Below are 21,086 nucleotides of genomic sequence, written 5' to 3'. Positions count from 1 at the left end.
GTAGTGTCAGAAGGTCATCTGATAGGGAACAGACTAGTAGTGTCAGAAGGTCATCTGATAGGGAACAGACTAGTAGTGTCATCTGATAGGGAACAGACGAGTAGTGTCAGAAGGTCATCTGATAGGGAACAGACTAGTAGTGTCAGAAGGTCATCTGATAGGAACAGACTAGTAGTGTCAGAAGATCATCTCATAGTGAACAGACTAGTAGTGTCAGAAGGTCATCTGATAGGGTACAGACTAGTAGTGTCAGGAGGTCATCTGATAGGGAACAGACTAGTAGTGTCAGAAGGTCATCTGATAGGGAACAGACTAGTAGTGTCAGAAGGTCATCTGATAGGGAACAGACTAGTAGTGTCAGAAGGTCATCTGATAGGGTACAGACTAGTAGTGTCAGAAGGTCATCTGATAGGGAACAGCCTAGTAGTGTCAGAAGGTCATCTGATAGGGAACAGACTAGTAGTGTCAGGAGGTCATCTGATAGGGAACAGACTAGTAGTGTCAGAAGGTCATCTGATAGGGAACAGACTAGTAGTGTCAGAAGGTCATCTGATAGGGAACAGACTAGTAGTGTCAGAAGGTCATCTGATAGGGAACAGACTAGTAGTGTCAGGAGGTCATCTGATAGGGAACAGACTAGTAGTGTCAGAAGGTCATCTGATAGGGAACAGACTAGTAGTGTCAGGAGGTCATCTGATAGGGAACAGACTAGTAGTGTCAGAAGGTCATCTGATAGGGAACAGACTAGTAGTTTCAGGAGGTCATCTGATAGGGAACAGACTAGTAGTGTCAGAAGGTCATCTGATAGGGAACAGACTAGTAGTGTCAGAAGGTCATCTGGTAGGGAACAGACTAGTAGTGTCAGAAGGTCATCTGATAGGGAACAGACTAGTAGTGTCAGTAGGTCATCTGATAGGGAACAGACTAGTAGTGTCAGAAGGTCATCTGATAGGGAACAGACTAGTAGTGTCAGAAGGTCATCTGATAGGGAACAGACTAGTAGTGTCAGAAGGTCATCTGATAGGGAACAGACTAGTAGTGTCAGAAGGTCATCTGATAGGGAACAGACTAGTAGTGTCAGAAGGTCATCTCATAGGGAACAGACTAGTAGTGTCAGAAGGTGGGTGAGATTGTTGTCATCTGATAGGGAACAGACTAGTAGTGTCAGAAGGTGGGTGAGATTGTTGTCATCTGATAGGTTACAGACTAGTAGTGTCAGAAGGTAATCTGATAGGTTACAGACTAGTATTGTCGGAACTTGTAGTTTGGAATTCAGTTCATTCATGAAGGCCATGATGTCCACGTTGAAGGCAAAGTCAGCCAAGCATTCTTTATTTTGAAGTTGAGGGAAATCCACATATTTTCAATTCATTTGCAAAAACTCAGCAATCTCCGACTTCAGGTCCCACACCCCTTTAAGCACCTTCCCCAAACTCAGCCATGTCACGTTTGTGTGGTTTGGGAGATCTGCATGTCTCTTCCAACAGTGAGACAAACTGCCTGTGGTTTAAAGATGTTGCTCTTATGAAGTTTACCACTTTAGTGACTGTATCCACAACATGGCTCATTTTCAGAACACATTTACAGAGGACCTCCTGATGAATAATAGGAATGGACTGGAGGAGGGAGGAAATGAGAGGAGGTGTAGAGGAATGGACTGGAGGAGGGAAGAAATGAGAGGAGGTGTAGAGGAATGGACTGGAGGAGGGAGGAAATGAGAGGTGTAGAGGAATGGACTGGAGGAGGGAGGAAATGAGAGGTGTAGAGGAATGGACTGGAGGAGGGAGGAAATGAGAGGAGGTGTAGAGGAATGGACTGGAGGAGGGAGGAAATGAGAGGTGTAGAGGAATGGACTGGAGGAGGGAGGAAATGAGAGGAGGTGTAGAGGAATGGACTGGAGGAGGGAGGACTTGAGAGGTGTAGAGGAATGGACTGGAGGAGGGAAGAAATGAGAGGAGGTGTAGAGGAATGGACTGGAGGAGGGAGGAAATGAGAGGTGTAGAGGAATGGACTGGAGGAGAGAGGAAATGAGAGGAGGTGTAGAGGAATGGACTGGAGGAGGGAGGACTTGAGAGGTGTAGAGGAATGGACTGGAGGAGGGAGGAAATGAGAGGAGGTGTAGAGGAATGGACTGGAGGGGGAAGAAATGAGAGGAGGTGTAGAGGAATGGACTGGAGGAGGGAGGAAATGAGAGGAGGTGTAGAGGAATGGACTGGAGGAGGGAGGAAATGAGAGGAGGTGTAGAGGAATGGACTGGAGGAGGGAGGAAATGAGAGGTGTAGAGGAATGGACTGGAGGAGGGAGGAAATGAGAGGAGGTGTAGAGGAATGGACTGGAGGAGGGAGGAAATGAGAGGAGGTGTAGAGGAATGGACTGGAGGAGGGAGGAAATGAGAGGAGGTGTAGAGGAATGGACTGGAGGAGGGAGGAAATGAGAGGAGGTGTAGAGGAATGGACTGGAGGAGGGAGGACTTGAGAGGAGGTGTAGAGGAATGGAGGAGGGAGGAAATGAGAGGAGGTGTAGAGGAATGGACTGGAGGAGGGAGGACTTGAGAGGAGGTGTAGAGGAATGGAGGAGGGAGGACTTGAGAGGAGGTGAAGAGGAATGGACTGGAGGAGGGAGGACTTGAGAGGAGGTGTAGAGGAATGGACTGGAGGAGGGAGGAAATGAGAGGAGGTGTAGAGGAATGGACTGGAGGAGGGAGGACTTGAGAGGAGGTGTAGAGGAATGGACTGGAGGAGGGAGGACTTGAGAATGGACTGGAGGAGGGAGGAATGGACTGGAGGAGGAGGGAGGAAATGAGAGGAGGTGTAGAGGAATGGACTGGAGGAGGGAGGAAATGAGAGGAGGTGTAGAGGAATGGACTGGAGGAGGGAGGACTTGAGAGGAGGTGTAGAGGAATGGAGGAGGGAGGAAATGAGAGGAGGTGTAGAGGAATGGACTGGAGGAGGGAGGACTTGAGAGGAGGTGTAGAGGAATGGAGGAGGGAGGACTTGAGAGGAGGTGAAGAGGAATGGACTGGAGGAGGGAGGACTTGAGAGGAGGTGTAGAGGAATGGACTGGAGGAGGGAGGACTTGAGAGGAGGTGTAGAGGAATGGACTGGAGGAGGGAGGAAATGAGAGGAGGTGTAGAGGAATGGACTGGAGGAGGGAGGAAATGAGAGGAGGTGTAGAGGAATGGACTGGAGGAGGGAGGAAATGAGAGGAGGTGTAGAAGACTGGAGGAGGGAGGAAATGAGAGGAGGTGTAGAGGAATGGACTGGAGGAGGGAGGAAATGAGAGGAGGTGTAGAGGAATGGACTGGAGGAGGGAGGACTTGAGAGGAGGTGTAGAGGAATGGACTGGAGGAGGGAGGACTTGAGAGGAGGTGTAGAGGAATGGACTGGAGGAGGGAGGACTTGAGAGGAGGTGGAGAGGAATGGACTGGAGGAGGGAGGAAATGAGAGGAGGTGTAGAGGAATGGACTGGAGGAGGGAGGAAATGAGAGGAGGTGTAGAGGAATGGACTGGAGGAGGGAGGAAATGAGAGGAGGTGTAGAGGACTGGAGGAGGGAGGAAATGAGAGGAGGTGTAGAGGAATGGACTGGAGGAGGGAGGAAATGAGAGGAGGTGTAGAGGAATGGACTGGAGGAGGGAGGAAATGAGAGGAGGTGTAGAGGAATGGACTGGAGGAGGGAGGAAATGAGAGGAGGTGTAGAGGAATGGACTAGAGGATGGAGGAAATGAGAGGAGGTGAAGAGGAATGGACTGGAGGAGGGAGGACTTGAGAGGAGGTGTAGAGGAATGGACTGGAGGAGGGAGGACTTGAGAGGAGGTGTAGAGGAATGGAATGGAGGGAGGAAATGAGAGGAGGTGAAGAGGAATGGACTGGAGGAGGGAGGAAATGAGAGGAGGTGTAGAGGAATGGAGGAGGGAGGAAATGAGAGGAGGTGTAGAGGAATGGACTGGAGGAGAGAGGAAATGAGAGGAGGTGTAGAGGAATGGACTGGAGGAGGGAGGAAATGAGAGGAGGTGTAGAGGAATGGACTGGAGGAGGGAGGAAATGAGAGGAGGTGCAGAGGACTGGAGGAGGGAGGACTTGAGAGGAGGTGTAGAGGACTGGAGGAGGGAGGACTTGAGAGGAGGTGTAGAGGAATGGAGGAGGGAGGAAATGAGAGGAGGTGTAGAGGAATGGAATGGAGGAGGGAGGAAATGAGAGGAGGTGTAGAGGAATGGAATGGAGGAGGGAGGAAATGAGAGGAGGTGTAGAGGAATGGAATGGAGGAGGGAGGAAATGAGAGGAGGTGTAGAGGAATGGACTGGAGGAGGGAGGAAATGAGAGGTGTAGAGGAATGGACTGGAGGAGGGAGGAAATGAGAGGAGGTGTAGAGGAATGGAATGGAGGAGGGAGGACTTGAGAGGTGTAGAGGAATGGACTGGAGGAGGGAGGACTTGAGAGGTGTAGAGGAATGGACTGGAGGAGGGAGGACTTGAGAGGAGGTGTAGAGGAATGGACTGGAGGAGGGAGGAAATGAGAGGAGGTGTAGAGGAATGGAGGAGGGAGGAAATGAGAGGAGGTGTAGAGGAATGGAATGGAGGAGGGAGGAAATGAGAGGAGGTGTAGAGGAATGGAATGGAGGAGGGAGGAAATGAGAGGAGGTGTAGAGGAATGGAATGGAGGAGGGAGGAAATGAGAGGAGGTGTAGAGGAATGGACTGGTGGAGGGAGGAAATGAGAGGAGGTGTAGAGGAATGGACTGGAGGAGGGAGGAAATGAGAGGTGTAGAGGAATGGACTGGAGGAGGGAGGAAATGAGAGGAGGTGTAGAGGAATGGACTGGAGGAGGGAAGAAATGAGAGGAGGTGTAGAGGAATGGAGGAGGGAGGAAATGAGAGGAGGTGTAGAGGAATGGAGGAGGGAGGAAATGAGAGGAGGTGTAGAGGAATGGACTGGAGGAGGGAGGAAATGAGAGGAGGTGTAGAGGAATGGACTGGAGGAGGGAGGAAATGAGAGGAGGTGTAGAGGAATGGACTGGAGGAGGGAGGAAATGAGAGGAGGTGTAGAGGAATGGACTGGAGGAGGGAGGAAATGAGAGGAGGTGTAGAGGAATGGACTGGAGGATGGAGGAAATGAGAGGAGGTGTAGAGGAATGGAATGGAGAGCAAAGTGAGTGGGAGACAATTTGCAGTGAGAGGAGAGGGATAATGAGGTAGTCAGGGGAGAGTGAGAGACAGAGAGAGAGGAAGTGGGGGATGCCTCTCACTCTGCCTCTCTCTCTCTCTGCCTCTCACTCTCTCTCTGCCTCTCACTCTCACTCTGCCTCTCACTCTCTCTCTGCCTCTCACTCTCTCTCTGCCTCTCTCTCTCTCTCTGCCTCTCTCTCTCTCTGCCTCTCACTCTCTCTCTCTGCCTCTCACTCTCTCTGCCTCTCACTCTCTCTGCCTCTCACTCTCTCTGCCTCTCCCTCTCACTCTCTCTCTGCCTCTCACTCTCTCTCTGCCTCTCACTCTCTCTCTGCCTCTCACTCTCTCTCTGCCTCTCACTCTCTCTCTGCCTCTCACTCTCTCTCTGCCTCTCACTCTCTCTGCCTCTCACTCTCTCTCTGCCTCTCACTCTCTCTGCCTCTCACTCTCTCTGCCTCTCACTCTCTCTGCCTCTCACTCTCTCTCTGCCTCTCTGCCTCTCACTCTCTCTGCCTCTCACTCTCTCTGCCTCTCACTCTCTCTCTGCCTCTCACTCTCTCTCTGCCTCTCACTCTCTCTCTGCCTCTCACTCTCTCTGCCTCTCACTCTCTCTGCCTCTAACTCTCTCTCTGCCTCTCACTCTCTCTCTGCCTCTCACTCTCTCTGCCTCTCACTCTCTCTGCCTCTCACTCTCTCTCTGCCTCTCACTCTCTCTGCCTCTCACTATCTCTGCCTCTCACTCTCTCTGCCTCTCTGCCTCTCTTTTCTCTCTCTTTTCTCTCTGTCTATCACTGTCTGCTTCTCTCTCTTGCTGGCTTGTTGGCTATATGCAGTGTTGGCTATATATAGTGTTGGCTATATGTAGTGGTGGCTAGTATACAGTGGTGGCTATATACAGTGTTGGTTATATACAGTGTTGACTATGAAGTGTTGACTATATACAGTGAATATATACAGTGTTGGCTATATACAGTTTTGGCTATATATAATATTGACTATATGAAGTGCTGGCTATATATTGTGTTGGCTACATGATGTTTTAACGATGTGCCTACTTTCACTGTCAGTCTTGCCTCTGTATCTCTTCTCTCTTTCTTTCTTTCCATCCATCTCTCTCTCCTCCTCCCTCCAATAGGATAATATTCTCCCTCCCTCCCGTACCCTTCTCCTCTCCTCTTCTCTCCCCATCTTTCTCCCTCCCTCCCGCCCTCCAACAGGATCATATTCTCCCTCCCGTACCCTTCTCCTCTCCTCTTCTCTCCCCATCTTTCTCCCTCCCTCCCGCCCTCCAACAGGATCATATTCTCCTTCCCTCCTACCCTTCCCTCCTGTACCCTTCTCCCTCCCTCCCTCTCCCTCCCTCCCTCCCTCCCTCCCTCCCCCTCCCTCCCCCTCCCCCTCCCAACAGGATCAGATTCCTCCTCTCCCTCCTCTCCTCTCCTCTCCTCTCCTCTCCTCTCCTCTCCTCTCCTCTCCTCTCCTCTCCTCTCCTCTCCTCTCCTCTCCTCTCCTCTCCTCTCCTCTCCTCTCCTCTCCTCTCTTCCTCCAGCTCCACCCTTGGGGAGTGCAGTGAGTGCAAAGTGACGCAGGGCGGGGACTGCATGTGCATTTCTGTGTGTGTGTGTGTACTGTGTGTGTGTGTGTGTGTGTGTGTGTGTACTGTGTTTGTGTACTCTGAGTGTGTGTCTTCTGTGTGTGTATACCATGTGTCCACTGTTTGTGCAATGTGTGTGTGTACTGTGTGTGTGTCCTGTGTGTGTGTGTGTGTGTGTGTGTGTGTGTCCTGTGTGTGTGTGTTTGTACAACATGTACTGTGTGTATGTACGTGTGTGTGTACTGTGTGTGTGTGTGTATGAGGGGGAGGGGTGAGTGATGATAGCTGATGGGCCTTACCTTGTCTGAAAAGTTATCGAATAATCACTACTAGAGGGAGAGAGATGGTGGGATAGAGGGAGGAAGAGAGAGGGAGGGAAGGAGGGAGGGAAGGAGAGGGGGAGGGGAATATACAGTGAAAAGGGAGAGAGAGAGAGGGAGAGAGAGAGAGGGAGAGTGAGATAGAGAGAAGGAAGGTAGCAGCTGTTAGCCACTGTTCAATATTCATAACTCCAGAACAGCACCTGGTGACTTTCTATCATAAGCCTGCCATCACCCTGCGGTCAGCCTACCATCACCCTGTAATAAGCCTGCCATCACCCTGTCGTAAGCCTACCATCACCCTGTCGTAAGACTACCATCACCCTGTCGTAAGCCTGCCATCACCCTGCGGTCAGCCTACCATCACCCTGTCATAAGCCTACCATCACCCTGTCGTAAGCCTGCCATCACCCTGTAATAAGCCTGCCATCACCCTGTAATAAGCCTGCCATCACCCTGTAATAAGCCTGCCATCACCCTGTAATAAGCCTGCCATCACCCTGTAATAAGCCTGCCATCACCCTGTAATAAGCCTGCCATCACCCTGCCGTAAGCCTGCCATCACCCTGTAATAAGCCTGCCATCACCCTGTAATAAGCCTGCCATCACCCTGTAATAAGCCTGCCATCAGCCTGTCGTAAGCCTGCCATCAGCCTGTCGTAAGCCTGCCATCGCCTGCCATCACCCTGTCGTAAGCCTGCCATCAGCCTGTCGTAAGCCTGCCATCAGCCTGTCGTAAGCCTGTCATCAGCCTGTCGTAAGCCTGCCATCGCCTGCCATCACCCTGTCGTAAGCCTGCCATCAGCCTGTCGTAAGCCTGCCATCAGCCTGTCGTAAGCCTGCCATCACCCTGTCGTAAGCCTGCCATCACCCTGTCGTAAGCCTGCCATCAGCCTGTCGTAAGCCTGCCATTAGCCTGTCCAGCCTGCCATAGCCTGTCGTAAGCCTGCCCACCCTGTCGTAAGCCTGCCATCACCCCTGTCGTAAGCCTGCCATTAGCCTGCCATTAGCCTGTCGTAAGCCTGCCATTAGCCTGTCGTAAGCCTGCCATTAGCCTGTCGTAAGCCTGCCATCACCCTGTCGTAAGCCTGCCATTAGACTGTCGTAAGCCTGCCATCACCCTGTCGTAAGCCTGCCATTAGAGCCTGCCTGTCGTAAGCCTGCCATTAGCCTGTCGTAAGCCTGCCATTAGCCTGTCACCCGTAAGCCTGCCATCAGCCTGCCATTAGCCCCTGCCATTAGCCTGTCGTAAGCCTGCCATCACCCTGTCGTAAGCCTGCCATCACCCTGTCGTAAGCCTGCCATCACCCTGTCGTAAGCCTGCCATCACCCTGTCGTAAGCCTGCCATTAGCCTGTCGTAAGCCTGCCATTAGCCTGTCGTAAGCCTGCCATCACCCTGTCGCCTAACCCCTGCCTGCCATCACCCTGTCGTAAGCCTGCCATTAGACTGTCGTAAGCCTGCCATTAGCCTGTCGTAAGCCTGCCATTAGCCTGTCGTAAGCCTGCCATTAGCCTGTCGTAAGCCTGCCACCACCCTGTCGTAAGCCTGCCATCACCCTGTCGTAAGCCTGCCATTAGCCTGTCGTAAGCCTGCCATTAGCCTGTCGTAAGCCTGCCATTAGCCTGTCGTAAGCCTGCCATCACCCTGTCGTAAGCCTGCCATTAGACTGTCGTAAGCCTGCCATCACCCTGTCGTAAGCCTGCCATTAGACTGTCGTAAGCCTGCCATTAGCCTGCCATCACCCTGTAAGCCTGCCATTAGCCTGTCGTAAGCCTGCCATCACCCTGTCGTAAGCCTGCCATCACCCTGTCGTAAGCCTGCCATCACCCTGTCGTAAGCCTGCCATCACCCTGTCGCCTGCCAAGCCTGCCATCACCCTGCCATCACCCTATCGTAAGCCTGCCATTAGCCTGTCGTAAGCCTGCCATTAGCCTGTCGTAAGCCTGCCACCACCCTGTCGTAAGCCTGCCATCACCCTGTCGTAAGCCTGCCATTAGACTGTCGTAAGCCTGCCATTAGACTATCGTAAGCCTGCCATCACCCTGTCGTAAGCCTGCCATTAGACTGTCGTAAGCCTGCCATTAGACTATCGTAAGCATGCCATTAGACTGTTGTAAGCCTGCCATCACCCTGTCGTAAGCCTGCCATTAGACTGTCGTAAGCCTGCCATTAGACTGTCGTAAGCCTGCCATCACCCTGTCGTAAGCCTGCCATCACCCTGTCGTAAGCCTGCCATTAGACTGTCGTAAGCATGCCATTAGACTGTTGTAAGCCTGTCGTAAGCCTGTTATTAGCAGTTGATAACTCTGTACATTCACAGCTTCATATTGAGCCCCATAGACAAGTCAAATGTTCATCTCCCATTTCTTTTAGACCCACAATTGGTTTTCCACCGCGGATAATTGTATAAACCTTGAGGTTTGTCTCTTGGACATTTGCAACGTTGTTTCAATATTGAAATGTGATCTCCAGCTGTCCCATAGGAGTGAACGTGTCGGGGACATGTCTCTTTTCCCGCTTTTACTCTCCTCTCTCCCTCTCTGCATCTCTCTCTTTACCTTTCCCCCTACCTTTATATTTCACTGTCAGCCTTCCTTCCTTCCTTCAATCCTTCCTTCCCTCTCATATTCTCCCTCCCATATTCTCCCTCCCTCCCTCTCATATTCTCCTTCCCATACCCTTCTCCTCTCCTCTTCTTTCTTCCCTCCCTCCCTCCCTCCCTCCCTCCCTCCCTCCCTCCCTTCCTTCCGCCAGCTCACCCCTTGGGGAGTGCAGTGAGTGCAAATTGTTTCAATATTGAAATTTGATCTCAAGCTTTCCAATAGTGATGAACGTGTAGAGGTCCGGAGTCGTGATGAGACAGACAGTCAGGCAGCTTTTCTTAGCCAGTCAAAATCATTAATCCACATAAATGTTATTTATATATACAAATACATTTCAGTAGAAAACAGGTCAAACTAAACTAAATGCAGCTAGTTTGAAGTTTTTCCAGCTTCAGTTAAAGAGATTGTGTTAGCTGTGTTGCTGGCTAGCTCCTGTTGTAAGTCTGCCATCACCCTGTCGTAAGCCTGCCATTAGCTTGTCGTAAGCCTGCCATTAGCTTGTCGTAAGCCTGCCATCACCTTGCCGTAAGCCTGCCATCACCTTGCCGTAAGACAACAGTGTCCAAAACGGGATATTTCCATGCCAGATGAAATTGCACATCATTATTAAGGATGTATCCCCACCAAATAAACCTATTGCAAACAGCTTAAACAAATGCAAATGCAGCTACTTTGCTGTTATTCTGGCTGCTCTGTTTGACGTGTTAGCCGAAGTTGGCTAGCTAGCAAGGGATAAGAATGTTGCTAGCCATCATTGCGACGGAATATTTAGAACCAACGACTGGGTCGCATCCATAGACAAATGAGACAGACCATTTTCTATGCCAGGAGAAATCTCACATCATTAGTGGTAGCGGGCGAGGGGGCGGTATTTTCACGTCCGGATGAAAAGCATGCCCAAAGTAAACTGCCTGCTACTCAGGCCCAGAAGCTAGGACATGCATATAATTGGTAGATTTGGATATAAAACACTCTAATGTTTCTAAAACTGTTAGAATTATGTCTGAGTATAACATAACTCATTTGGCAGGCGAAAGGACAAACCATCCATTTAATATTTTGAGGTGACAGTGTTTTCAATGAGATTTCTATGTGGATCTAGATTTCTAAAGGCACTTACTTGCAGTTCCTATCGCTTCCACTGGATGTCAACAGTCTTTAGAAATTAGTTGACGTTTTTCCTTTGAGAAATGAGGAAGTAGCCATTTCCTATCTGGGTGGATAGCCAAGTGTACTGTTGTGGCTGGGGCGTGCGACCTGAAGCTCGCTCCACGTTGTTTTTGTCCGCTATTGAACGCAGTTTATCCCGTCTTAAATTTTATTGATTATTTAACTTAAAAAATACCTAAAGCTGTATTAGGAAAGTTGTTTGAAATGCTTGGACCAAGATTAAAGGTAATTAGATATTTTTCTGAATCAAACACGCCAAATAAACAGACATTTTGGAGATATAACGACGGAATTTATCGAACAAAAGGACCATTTGTGATGTTTATGGGACATATTTGAGTGCCAACAAAGAAGATCTTCAAAGGTAAGGCATGAATTATGTAGTTATTTCTGAGTTTTTGTCGCGCCTGGTGGTTTGAAATATGATTGTCATGTGTTTGTTTGATGGGGCGCTGTCCTCAGATAATCGCATGGTTTGCTTTCGCCGTAAAGCCTTTTTGAAATCTGACACGGTGGCTGGATTAACAAGAAGTTAAGGTTTATTTTGATGTGTTACACTTGTGATTGTATGAAAGTTAAATATTTCATTTTTTTTTTTGGGGGGGGATTTTATGCTCTGAAATTTCACGGGATGTTGTCGAGACGTTCCGCTAGCAGAACCCCTAGCCGTAACAGGTTTTAACAACTGGGTCGCATCTGAACCAATAGAACAAATGACCAGCTGGCTTGAGTAGAAACCCTAGATTTGTGTCGGGACTATATCTTGTGTAAGTATGAAATAGTGTAGTATGAATAAATTTGATCAGAATAATGTTTTTAATTAAAATATGTAAATCATTATTTGAATATGTTGGTAGCCTCCTTTTGGAAAATCTGACCATGACTCCATCTTGTTGCTCCCCTCCTATAGGAAGAAACTAAAACAGGAAGCTCCCGTGCTTAGGTCTATCTAACGCTGGTCTGACCAATCGGATTCCACGCTTCAAGATTGCTTCGATCACGTGGACTGGGATATGTTCCTGGTAGCCTCAGAGAACAACATCTACATATACGCTGACTCGGTGAGCGAGTTTATAAAGAAGTGTATAGGAGATGTTGTACCCACTGTTACTATTAAAACCTTCCCTAACCAGAAACCCTGGATAGATTGCAGCATTTGCTCATAACTGAAAGCACGTTCCACCGCATTTAATCACAGCAAGGAAACTGTAAATATGGCCAAATACAAACAGTTATTCCCTCCATAATCAAAATCATGAAACGGCATAATTTTTATGGATATATACAAAGAAATGTCAATAGATTTTTTTGTTTGTTGTCAAACTAAACAAAATGCAGCTCCTTGTTGTCTTTCTTAGCTGGCTAGCCCCTGTAGCTGGCTAGCCCCTGTAGCTGGCTAGCCCCTGTAGTTAGCTAGCCCCTGTAGTTAGCTAGCCCCTGTAGTTGGCTAGCCCCTGTAGCTGGCTAGCTCCTGTAGTTAGCTAGCCCCTGTAGTAGGCTAGCCCCTGTAGTTGGCTAGCCCCTAGTTGGCTAGCCCCTGTAGTTGGCTAGCCCCTGTAGTTGGCTAGCCCCTGTAGTTAGCTAGCCCCTGTAGTAGCTAGCCCCTGTAGTAGGCTAGCCCCTGTAGTTAGCTAGCCCCTGTAGTTGGCTAGCCCCTGTAGTTAGCTAGCCCCTGTAGTTAGCTAGCCCCTGTAGTTAGCTAGTTGGCTAGCCCCTGCTAGCCGCTTAGCTAGCCCCTGTTAGCTAGTAGTTGGCTAGCCCCTGTAGTTGGCTAGCCCCTGTAGTTGGCTAGCCCCTGTAGTTGGCTAGCCCCTGCTGGCTAGCCCCTGTAGTTGGCTAGCCCCTGGCTAGCCCCTGTAGTTGGCTAGCCCCTGGCTAGCCCCTGTAGTTGGCTAGCCCCTGTAGTTAGCTAGCCCCTGTAGTTAGCTAGCCCCTGTAGTTGGCTAGCCCCTGTAGTTGGCTAGCCCCTGTAGCCCTAGCTAGCCCCTGTAGTTAGCTAGCCCCTGTAGTTGGCTAGCCCCTGTAGTTGGCTAGCCCCTGTAGTTAGCTAGCCCCTGTAGTTGGCTAGCCCCTGTAGTTAGCTAGCCCCTGTAGTTAGCTAGCCCCTGTAGTTAGCTAGCCCCTGTAGTTAGCTAGCCCCTGTAGTTGGCTAGCCCCTGTAGTTGGCTAGCCCCTGTAGTTAGCTAGCCCCTGTAGTAGGCTAGCCCCTGCTAGCCCCTGTAGTTGGCTAGTAGTTAGCTAGCCCCTAGCTAGCCCCTGTAGTTGGCTAGCCCCTGTAGTTGGCTAGCCCCTGTAGTTGGCTAGCCCCTGTAGTTGGCTAGCCCCTGTAGCTGGCTAGCTCCTGTAGTTAGCTAGCCCCTGTAGTTAGCTAGCCCCTGTAGTTAGCTAGCCCCTGTAGTTGGCTAGCCCCTGTAGTTAGCTAGCCCCTGTAGTTAGCTAGCCCCTGTAGTTGGCTAGCCCCTGTAGTTGGCTAGCCCCTGTAGTAGGCTAGCCGCTGTAGTGGCTAGCCCCTGTAGTTAGCTAGCCCCTGGCTAGCCCCTTAGGCTAGCCCCTGTAGTTAGCTAGCCCCTGTAGTTGGCTAGCCCCTGTAGTTGGTTAGCCCCTGTAGTAGGCTAGCCGCTGTAGTAGGCTAGCCCCTGTAGTTGGCTAGCCCCTGTAGTTGGATAGCCCCTGTAGTTGGATAGCTAACTAAGGGGGAAGCGTCTCCATCGCAACCATTTTTGTTTGCCATAGCAACCTGCAAAGTTCTGGAACTATCAACTAGTGCTTGGGTAGTATGACAGGTTTATCATGGCTGTGGTGGTATATGCCACTCAGCCATACGTCTTTGTGTATTGTAGAGTTTATCAGTGTTTCCTTCACCACCTCACATAGAGAACGTGTACAGGAGAGAGAAGCTGCCTAGCATGGTAGGAGGAACTACCTACTTTAAAGAATCACTGCTGTGGAGACTGCTGATGGATACAGTTAAGAACACAGAGTTAAGAACTACACTACTCACCCCTTACTCGCCCTTCCTTACCCCTCACTCACCCCCTCACTCACCCATTTACTCACTCCTCACCTCTTAATTACCCCTTTACTCACTCCTTATCTCTACTCACTCCCTCACTCACCCCTCATCTCTACTCACTCCTCATCTCTACTCACCCCCTCATCTCACCCCCTCACTCACCACCTTTACTCCCCTTATCTCTACTCACCCCCTCACTCACCCCTCATCTCTACTCACCCCTCATCCTACTCACCCCTCATTCACCCCCCCTCACTCACCCACTCACTCACCCCCTCACTCACCCCTTATCCCTACTCACCCCCCTTCACTCACCCCTTATCCCTACTCACCCCCCCTCACCCCCTACTCACCCCTCATCACTACTCACCCCTTATCCCTACTCACCCCTTATCACCCCCTACTCACCCCTTATCCCACTCACCCCTTTACTCACCCCTTATCCCTACTCACCCCTTATCCCTACTCACCCCTTACTCACCCCTTATCCCTACTCACCCCCTCAATCACCCCCTCACTCACCCCTTTACTCACCCCTTATCCCTACTCACCCCCTTACTCACCCCCCCTACTCACCCCTTACTCATCCTGTAACTCACCCCCTTACTCACCCCTTTCCAAATCAAATCAAATGTATTTATATAGCCCTTCGTACATCAGCTGATATCCCAAAGTGCTGTACAGAAACCCAGCCTAAAACCCCAAACAGCAAGCAATGCAGGTGTAGAAGCACGGTGGCTAGGAAAAACTCCAAAACCTAGAGAGGAACCAGGCTATGTGGGGTGGCCAGTCCTCTTCTGGCTGTGCCGGGTGGAGATTATGACAGAACATGGCCAAGATGTTCGCATGGTCAAATAATAATAATCACAGGCAGAACAATTGAAACTGGAGCAGCAGCACAGCCAGGTGGACTGCGGACAGCAAGGAGTCATCATGCCAGGTAGTCCTGAGGCATGGTCCTAGGGCCCAGGTCCTCCGAGAGAAAGAAAGAGAGAATTAAAGAGAACATACTTAAATTCACACAGGACACCGGATAAGACAGGAGAAGTACTCTACCCCTTACTCACCTCTCCTCACCTTTCCTCATCCCTCCTCACCACTACATGAGTCACTGCTGTGGAGAGTATTGGTGGGTACAGAGGTAAGAATGCTACCTCTTTTCTTTCTCTCTCTCTCCTCTTTCTCCTCTCATGCTCCCTCACTCTCTCTCTCTTTCTCCTCTCATGCTCCCTCTTTCTCTCTTTCTCCTCTTTCTCTTCTCATGCTCCCTCACTCTCTTTCTTCTCTCATGCTCCCTCACTCTCTCTCTCTTTCTCCTCTCATTCTCCCTCAGTCTCTCTCTTTCTCCTCTCATTCTCCCTCACTCTCTCTCCTCTCATGCTCCCTCTCTCTCTCCTCTCATGCTCTCTCTCTCTCCTCTCATGCTCTCTCTCTCTCCTCTCATGCTCCCTCTTTCTCCTCTCATGCTCCCTCTCTTTCTCCTCTCATGCTCCCTGTCTTTCTCCTCTCATGCTCCCTGTCTTTCTCCTCTCATGCTCCCTCTCTTTCTCCTCTCATGCTCTCTCTCCCTTTCTCCTCTTCCTCTCCTCCCTGTCTTTCTCCTCTCATGCTCCCTGATCCTGAACTGGCCTCTCTCCCTGTCTTTCTCCTCTCATGCTCCCTAGAGGAGCAGGGTGACCTAACCTCTTTCTCCTCTCATGCTCCCTCTCTTTCTCCTCTCATGCTCACAGTCTCTAACCCTCTCACAGTCTCTCCCAGTCTCTAACCTCTCACAGTCTTTCTCACAGTCTCTAACCCTGTCTTTCTCCTCTCATGCTCCTCTCTAATGCTCCCTGTCTCTAACCCTCTCATGCTCCCAGTCTCTAACCCTCTCACAGTCTCTCCTCTCACAGTCTCTAACCCTCTCCCTGTCAGTTTCTAACCCTCTCACAGTCTCCCTAACCCTCTCACTCTCTAACCCTCTCACAGTCTCTCTCTCAGCAGGAAAACTAGAAGGAAAAGGGAAGAAAGGTGGGTGTCCTGACAGGAAGGTGGAGTTGGAGAAACAGGGTGGAGCTGACAGAGGTTGATCCTGAACTGGCCTCAATAGTACACCCTGAGGTAACGTAAGATCAGAGGGTAGGTTAAACTGAGTGTTAAACACAAACTGACACAGAGTAGACACCCCCCCCACACCCATACTAGAGGAGCAGGGTGACCTAACCCTCTCACAGTCTCTAACCCTCTCACAGTCTCTAACCCTCTCACAGTCTCTAACCCTCTCACAGTCTCTAACCCTCTCACAGTCTCTAACCCTCTCACAGTCTCTAACCCTCTCACAGTCTCTAACCCTCTCACAGTCTCTAACCCTCTCACAGTCTCTAACCCTCTAATCACAGTCTCTAACCCTCTCACAGTCTCTAACCCTCGCACAGTCTCTAACCCTCGCACAGTCTCTAACCCTCGCACAGTCTCTAACCCTCTCACAGTCTCTAACCCTCTCACAGTCTCTAACCCTCTCACAGTCTCTAACCCTCGCACAGTCTCTAACCCTCTCACAGTCTCTAACCCTCTCACAGTCTCTAACCCTCTCACAGTCTCTAACCCTCTCACAGTCTCTAACCCTCTCACAGCTTCTAGACAGGCTGTTCTGGCAAACTGTACCCCCACTGTGTGTGTGTGTGTGTGTGTGTGTGTGTGACACAGTGTGTGTGTGTGTGTGTGTGTGTGTGTGTGTGAGTGTGTGTGTTATTTGCGTAAACAAGTCATCCAGTCAGTCATCTGTCTGTGTTTACTAGACACTGTGTTTACTAGACACTAAGTAGACACCAGCCCCAACCCATCATATCATCTAATGGCACAGAGTCGACACCAGCCCCAACCCATCATCTAATGACACAGAGTAGACACCAGCCCCAACCCATCATCTAATGACACAGAGTAGACACCAGCCCCAACCCATCATCTAATGACACAGAGTAGACACCAGCTCCAACCCATCATCTAATGACACAGAGTAGACACCAGCCCCAACCCATCATCTAATGACACAGAGTAGACACCAGCCCCAACCCATCATCTAATGACACAGAGTAGACACCAGCCCCAACCCATCATCTAATGACACAGAGTAGACACCAGCCCCAACCCATCATCTAATGACACAGAGTAGACACCAGCCCCAACCCATCATCTAATGACACAGAGTAGACACCAGCCCCAACCCATCATCTAATGACACAGAGTAGACACCAGCCCCAACCCATCATCTAATGACACAGAGTAGACACCAGCCCCAACCATCATCTAATGACACAGAGTAGACACCAGCTCCAACCCATCATCTAATGACACAGAGTAGACACCAGCCCCAACCCATCATATCCTCTAATGACACAGAGTAGACACCAGCCCCAACCCATCATCTAATGACACAGAGTAGACACCAGCCCCAACCCATCATCTAACGACACAGAGTAGACACCAGCCCCAACCCATCATCTAATGACACAGAGTAGACACCAGCCCCAACCCATCATCTAATGACACAGAGTCGACACCAGCCCCAACCCATCATATCCTCTAATGACACAGAGTAGACACCAGCCCCAACCCATCATCTAATGACACAGAGTAGACACCAGCCCCAACCCATCATCTAATGACACAGAGTAGACACCAGCCCCAACCCATCATCTAATGACACAGAGTAGACACCAGCCCCAACCCATCATCTAATGACACAGAGTAGACACCAGCCCCAACCCATCATCTAATGACACAGAGTAGACACCAGCCCCAACCCATCATCTAATGACACAGAGTAGACACCAGCCCCAACCCATCATCTAATGACACAGAGTAGACACCAGCCCCAACCCATCATCTAATGACACAGAGTAGACACCAGCCCCAACCCATCATCTAATGACACAGAGTAGACACCAGCCCCAACCCATCATCTAATGACACAGAGTAGACACCAGCCCCAACCCATCATATTCTAACGACACAGAGTAGACACCAGCCCCAACCCATCATATCATCTAACGACACAGAGTAGACACCAGCCCCAACCCATCATCTAATGACACAGAGTAGACACCAGCCCCTAACCCATCATCTAATGACACAGAGTAGACACCAGCCCCAACCCATCATCTAATGACACAGAGTAGACACCAGCCCCAACCCATCATCTAATGACACAGAGTAGACACCAGCCCCAACCCATCATCTAATGACACAGAGTAGACACCAGCCCTAACCCATCATCTAATGACACAGAGTAGACACCAGCCCCAACCCATCATCTAATGACACAGAGTAGACACCAGCCCCAACCCATCATCTAATGACACAGAGTAGACACCAGCCCCAACCCATCATATTCTAACCAGACACATCTAAGTAGACACCAGCCCCAACCCATCATATCATCTAATGACACAGAGTAGACACCAGCCCCAACCCATCATCTAATGACACAGAGTAGACACCAGCCCCAACCCATCATCTAATGACACAGAGTAGACACCAGCCCCAACCCATCATCTAATGACACAGAGTAGACACCAGCCCCAACCCATCATCTAATGACACAGAGTAGACACCAGCCCCAACCCATCATCTAATGACACAGAGTAGACACCAGCCCCAACCCATCATCTAATGACACAGAGTCGACACCAGCCCCAACCCATCATCTAATGACACAGAGTAGACACCAGCCCCAACCCATCATCTAATGACACAGAGTAGACACCAGCCCCAACCCATCATCTAATGACACAGAGTAGACCAGCCCCAACCCATCATCTAATGACACAGAGTAGACACCAGCCCCAACCCATCATCTAATGACACAGAGTCAGACACCAGCCCCAACCCATCATCTAATGACACAGAGTAGACACCAGCCCCAACCCATCATATTCTAATGACACAGAGTAGACACCAGCCCCAACCCATCATATCCTCTAATGACACAGAGTAGACACAGACCTGGGTACCTCATCTTCCTCCTTTCCCTCTCTACCCTTCATCTCCTCATCTTTCTTGTCTTCCTCCTTTCCCTCTCTTCCCTCAGTCTCCTCTTCCTCCCTTCCCTCTCATCCTCCATCTCTTCTGAGTGTGTGTGTGTGTATGTGTGTGTGTGTGTGTGTGTGTTTGAATCAACATGATGCTTTAGTCATCAGCACTCACTTTTACAAGATTCACACACACACACACACACACACACACACACACACACACACACACACCAAACAGCACACCACCTATGTGATTGATTGAATTTGAATGTCAATGAGAAAACAGAGAAGTGTCAAAGATGTTTTTTCTTCTCGCAAACATCCTTTCTGAATTGAAAAGTAATCCTTGAAGTAATCATCTAGTTTTTCAAACGTGTCTGTAATCTGATTACAATATATTTTTAGCTGGTAACGTATTACAGATACCGTTTTCTGTTGTAATCCTTTATGTCTAACGGATTACATGTAATCCATTACTCCCCAACCCTGTGTACATGAAGTGTCTAGGCTAGGGTGTAGGTGGCTAGGGGATAGGGTTCAGGCATCCAGACATCCTGAATCACTCTTGATCTTCACTAACCCCTTAGCCTTGATCCTTGCTCCCCCACCCGTCTCTCCCTCTCTCTCGCTCATCTCCCGACGTCCTAATCCTGTTAGGACCGAAGTGGCAAAAACCTCCTCGTCGGACTTCAGTGGCCTGCGCCAGATGGATAGGCTGTGCGTGTGTGTATATGTCTGGGTGTCTGTTTGTCTGGCCAGCCTTGGTGTTTAGTGCCAAGCCTTCTTCGCCGTCTCTAGCAGGTGACGATGGTCAATCAACATCGCTAACGATGTTAATGACGGCCTCCACTGAGGGCCAGACGGTGCTGGCCAATCATTATGTTTATAAGAGTGTTAGGACGACTTTATGTAGCTACCTTTCTCAATCTCCAACCAAGCTTTCTTCACCGTCACTGGTGGCAAGAGACACGAGAGAAGGTTACAGACTCTCTGGGGGCATTAGTCTGAACTTATCACTAGACTGTTTAGTCACAAGATGTCAGACGTCCGTTGAGGTCAATGTGGAGAAGATCATTATTGATGACCTCCATTGGGGTCAATAGGTACTGTGGGATGTGCTGGCCTACAATGATGTTAACCAGCTGTTTTATGATAGACTTTTATAGAGTTAGCTACCTCTCTGCAATCCCCTATACTGTCAGGGCATAGACTATCCAGATGCATTAGTCAACAAGACATCAGTCAGTCATTTAGAGTTACCAGCCTCAGAAATTGCAGGCCAAATAAATGGTTCACAGAGTTCAAGTAACAGACACATCTCACCATCAACTGTTCCTGAGGAGACCAGGTAAGTTGACTGAGAACATGTTCTCATTTACAGCAACGACCTGGGGAATAGTTACAGGGGAGAGGAGGGGGATGAATGAGCCAATTGTAAGCTGGGGATGATTAGGAGAGAGAGAGAGAGAGAGAGAGAGGCAGAGAGAGAGGCAGAGCGAGAGAGGCAGAGAGAGAGAGGCAGAGAGAGAGAGGCAGAGAGAGAGAGAGGCAGAGAGAGAGAGAGGCAGAGAGAGAGAGAGAGGTAGAGAGAGAGAGAGAGAGAGAGAGAGGCAGAGAGAGAGGTAGAGAGAGAGAGAGAGAGAGAGGCAGAGAGAGAGGCAGAGAGAGAGAGGTAGAGAGAGAGAGAGAGGAGAGAGAGAGCAGAGAGAGAGAGAGGTAGAGAGAGAGAGAGGTAGAGAGAGAGAGAGGCAGAGAGAGAGAGAGGCAGAGAGAGAGAGAGTGAATGATGATGCTTGCCCGAGTGCTTGAGGAGTGATGGAGGTAGATATGTACAGGGATACTGGAGTGATGGAGGTAGATATGTACAGGGATACTGGAGTGATGGAGGTAGATATGTACAGGGATACTGGAGTGATGGAGGTAGATATGTACAGGGATACTGGAGTGATGGAGGTAGATATGTACAGGGATACTGGAGTGATGGAGGTAGATATGTACAGGGATACTGGAGTGATGGAGGTAGATATGTACAGGGATACTGGAGTGATGGAGGTAGATATGTATAGTGTTACGTTCCCCAGCAAGAAAACCCCAAAATGTTGCTTAAACAGAAGGGGAACGATCACTGAGTCACTGACAACAACCAAAACAAAACAGGTGGGGTTTAAGGGGTGGAGTTTAAAGGGGTGTGGTTTAAGAGGAGGAGTTTAAG

This window comes from Oncorhynchus tshawytscha, linkage group LG31 (assembly GCF_018296145.1).
Source record: "Oncorhynchus tshawytscha isolate Ot180627B linkage group LG31, Otsh_v2.0, whole genome shotgun sequence".
NCBI lineage: Eukaryota > Metazoa > Chordata > Actinopteri > Salmoniformes > Salmonidae > Oncorhynchus > Oncorhynchus tshawytscha.
Note: the sequence above shows the minus strand (reverse complement) of the source record.